Source organism: Canis lupus, chromosome 19 (assembly GCF_003254725.2).
Source record: "Canis lupus dingo isolate Sandy chromosome 19, ASM325472v2, whole genome shotgun sequence".
Taxonomy (NCBI): Eukaryota; Metazoa; Chordata; class Mammalia; order Carnivora; family Canidae; genus Canis; species Canis lupus.
The window spans coordinates 2,347,941-2,352,732 of NC_064261.1; positions in this window are offsets into that span (position 1 = coordinate 2,347,941).

Consider the following 4,792-nt stretch of genomic DNA (forward strand, 5'->3'; position numbering starts at 1 on the left):
ATTTTAAGTGTCAAATATGCACCTGTGATCAGTCCAAAGGAAACCTATATAAGCCATACTAAGTGTCCTCAGAGAACCCAAATAGTAATACATTAAATAAACAATAAATAGATCAGTAGACCCTACGGTCTAATATATTAGAGGCCATAAAGAGGTATGCACAGAGTATTCGATAATTCAAAGGCGGAAATGATGAATTCTTCCAGAGAACCTAAAAAATACTCAAACATTGATTCCTCTTTTTCTGGCCTTATTGTGACACATTTGGCAAATAAAAATCATATATTTTTAAGGTTATACAATGTGATTTTTTTTTGTTTTTAGTTTTTTTTTAATGTGTTTATTTGAAAGAAAGAGAGAGAGAAAAAGCATGAGCAGGGGGAGGGGCAGAGGGAGAAGATGGACCTCATGCCGGGCTCCAGCCCAGGACCCGGGGATCATGACCTGAGCCAAAGGCAGACACTTAACTGACTGAGCTGCCCAGGTGCCCCCAGTGTGATGTTTTGATGTACGTATACATTGTGAAATGATTGCCATGAGCAAGCCAATTACCATATCACCTCACACGGTTCCCATTTGTGTGTGTGGTGAGACTACTTCAGATCGATTCCCTTTAGCAAATGTCAAGTATACAGCAGGTATTGCTAACTATAATCATCATGCTGGACATTAGATCGTCAGAAGGATGAGTTGGAAGTTTACCAGATTATTGGATCCCAGAAAGGTTGGGAAGGGAGGGAGAGAAGAGCATCCCAGGCAAATGGAGATGGGGCCCCGTGCGATGGCACGGAGTTTGAAACAGTACAGTCTTACAGGAGGTGATGGTTCCACCTGGGCAGGTACTGGGCGCATATAAAGAACGAACTGGCAAAGGAAAGAGCTGTCCTGCAGACTCAACTCTTCCGGCCTACATGCTGTGCTTTTTCCATGATGTCACACCGTCTTCTGTAATCTTTCTCAGCCTCATTCCTGATTTCTCTTACTCCTTCGGGAGACTGATGATCACTAGAGATCATCAGGGAAAAAATCAGAAGCCAAGAAGGGGCTCAGCCCAAAAGGCACGTAAATTAGAGAGTGGACTGATGTTCTGAAGGGGGATAAAAAGGTGAGGGAGGGAGAGAGGAAGAGAGGGAAGGATGAAGAGGGACATGTGTAGCTTGAGGAAAGAACAGAAAAAAATCATCGAGAAGTGTGGGAGAAGGTTAGAGAATTTTTGTAGCTAGATTGTACAGAGACATATCAGAAGGAAAGACAGAAATATGATATAGTAGGTGAAGAAAGGTAAAAACTAAAGGTTTTAAGAAAAGAAATGATATATTAAGAAAGGTAATTCCCGGGATCCCTGGGTGGCACAGCGGTTTGGCGCCTGCCTTTGGCCCAGGGCGCGATCCTGGAGACCCGGGATCGAATCCCACGTCGGGTTCCTGGTGCATGGAGCCTGCTTCTCCCTCTGCCTGTGTCTCTACCTCTCTCTCTCTCTCTGTGTGACTATCATTAAAAAAAAAAAAAAGAAAGAAAGAAAGGTAATTCCCCTCTATGGTAGTCTTCCCGCAAACCTATATGCCCATCTAATCATCTGTCACAAATTCGTCTAACTGACAAATTGAGGAACATTCTACAAAATGCCTGACTAGTACTCTTCAAAAACAGTCACAGTCTTTTTTTTTTAAGATTTATTAATTTATTTATTTATTTACTTGAGAGAGAGAGCAGAAGGAGAGGCAGAGGGAGAGGGAGAGGGAATCTCAAGCAGATCCCCACTGAGCACAGAGCTGGTCACAGGCCTGAACCCCACAACCCTGGGATCATGACCCGAGCTGAAATCAGAGTCAGACGTTTAACCGACTGGGCCACCCGAGCTCCAGGGTCACAATGAGTCTCGGAAAAACTGTCAGAAACCGGAGGAGACTAAGGAGACATGAAGATTGAACATAATGTGATAGCCTCCATGGGAGACTAGAACAGAAAAAAAAGGGCATCAGTGGAAAAGCTAATGATATTTGAATAAAGTGTGAAGTTTAGTTGGTAGCAACAGAGCAACGTAGGTTTCACAGTTTTTAAAAAGTGGATCTGAGGAACACAGGATGATTACCTTAGAGGAAACCAAATCTAGTGAGAGGCCTACGAGAACTTACTCCACCATCTATGCAATTTATTTGTGATCCAAAAATATTCCAAGACAAGAAGTTTATTTTTGAAGATGATAAGCCAGTGGTGAGGTCTAGATCATGCCTCAGACACACTGATTTTTCAGTTAGCTTCACCATTCGCAAATCAATGTTCACAACCCTGTGTACACAATCCTAGAGTGCATTCTTTAAGTTAAGGTACAATTCTCTGAGAAATTTTCAAGACTTTCCTAATTTAAGTGTTTCATCAACAGCAGGTTTGGCCCAGGACAGTATAAGGCACTTAGAATCGTCTCACATGGACAGTTAGTTAGTAAAAGAGAATAAGGAAGTATTGAGAGACCAGATGAAAAATAGTCTCAACAGACCCTAAGCAAGCTGGGAGACCGAACTTGTATCCGAGCATCTTCCTCCTGGTCCTCGGTCTGTGGCCTAAATAAAGATGCTTTCTAAATAAGTGAATGAATGAATGAATGAATGAATGAACACATACATAAATACTAAGAATTTGCTACCCACAGACCCTCACTAAATTGACTATAAAGTGACAACAAAATCAGGTAAATTGGGAGGGGAATGATCAAAGTTAAAATAGTCAACAGTGTGGGCCTCCCGGGGTGGGGGGGCCTCAGCAGTTTAGCACCACCTTCGGCCCAGGGAGTGACCCTGGAGGCCTGGGATCGAGTCCGCGTCGGGCTCCCTGCATGGAGCCTGCTTCTCCCTCTGCCTGTGTCTCTGCCTCTCTCTCTGTGTCTCTCATGAATAAATAAATAAATATAAAAAAAATAGTCGACAGTGTGGATATATTTCAGAGAAGTCGAAGATACTAATTAACTGGAATCGGCTAAGACAACTGCATTTTAAGTTAATTTTGCACAGCGGAATTTCAAGGTAACTCTATGACATCCAAACTTAGACTTGCTTTCCCTTTTCAGAGGGAATTAGACCCACACACAAACTCCTCATTTTTCTCTCTTCCCCTTTGTGAGTGGTCTACTTCTCCCTAGAACTAGAGAATTCTCAGGCCCGGGAAAGCCACTTTCATATGTCATGTCAGGACCATGAACTACGTAAAACAAAGAAATGAAGAACTGTAGATACTAATCCAATGAACTGTAGATCCGAATCCAGCAGAAACAAGACTCGAGGTGTCCTCTCAAACTACCACAAAGTCCCAGAGAAAGAAATTTCTCAAAGTACCCTGAGCCCTGACTGCAGTGAACCGTGTGGGGGTTACTTCCCAATACACCGTGCTTTTCCATGACTCGAGGCCTGTCTTCATGCTGTTCCCTCAGTGCACCGTCCCTGCACGGAGCAGAAGTCTGGAGCAGGTCCCTCCCTCATAGTCCCCGAACAATCTAGCCCTGATCTTGGGCTTCTAGGCTCCAGAACCGTGAGAACAGGAGTTCCTGCTGTCTGGAACCACCCCGGCTATGGCAGCCCCAGCAAAACGAGACCCCAACCCTTGGAGAGCGCCTGGTGGGGAAGGAAGAGGATGCAGAGGACAACAGCCGGGAGAGGTGGCTGCTCCTTGGGCTCTACCCAAGACCTTTCGGGGACCCCAGCTAATAAATGCCTTTGAAAAAAAACAAAACAAAACAAAAACAAAACAAAACATTTTGAGTCGATTCTCTGTCATTACAACGAAAGAGCCCTCCCTAATGAGTGGTTCGTGTGTTCCGAGACCCCTGCCTGGGATAATAGTATTTCAGAATGTAATTTCCTTATATCTGCTAAGTATTTCCTTTTTCTAAAAGAGGTAATTAAACTAGCTTCCACTTTGAGAACATCACGACTTAAGGGAACGGACTATAACCTGAGGTGCTAGCAAGCCGTCTTAGAACATATTGGGGCTTTTATGAGACACTTTTATTTATTTATTTATTTTTTTGAGATTTTTATTTATTTGACAGAGAGAGAGAGCACAAGCGGGGTGGGGCAGGCAGAGGCAGAGGGAGAAGCAGGCGCACCACTGAGCAGGGACCACGGCCCAAGCAGACACTTAGCTAATAGCCATCCAGGCCCCCCTTATCGGGCACTTGTAGGTTGGGAAACCCAGGCATGGGGCGGAATATGGAAGGGATCACCAATCAAAGATGAATTTTGAAGTAGGCATATCTCAATGCAACAGGAAGCAAATTAGATTTGTAGTAGGAACAGCTCAGTTCTTCAAGCAAATCCTCTAAGTAGGATATGGAAGAAAGACTCTGGGATCTGGAACCAGAGGATCCTAGGTTGACACCCGCTTTGGCTCTTTCTGTGTAGCCCGAGGCAAGTAGCTGAGCATTAGGTTCTTGTCGGTGAACAGTATTCAGGACGCTCCCTGGCACGGCCAGGCCCTGACAGCGGGGACGCCAGTACAGCAGCTGGCCCCGGGCCCGGCGCAGAGTGGCGCCCGATAACCGGTAGCACTAAGTCACCCTTCTGCTCATCCATCCTATTCTTTATGCCGAGGGTCCTCGGTTCTTTTATCTGTGAACTCTGGCAGGTGATCCTTGCTAGTAACAGGGTTGTTACGGGGATCCAAAAGAGTTCCCAACTCCAAAGCGTTTTGTCACATGTATTTCAGAGAGAAATGCAAAGATGTCACTAATATAAGGCAAGTAATTAGAAGACCCCAGGGCCCCCCGATTCCTGCATCTAAATGTGGCTTTTCGCAGCTC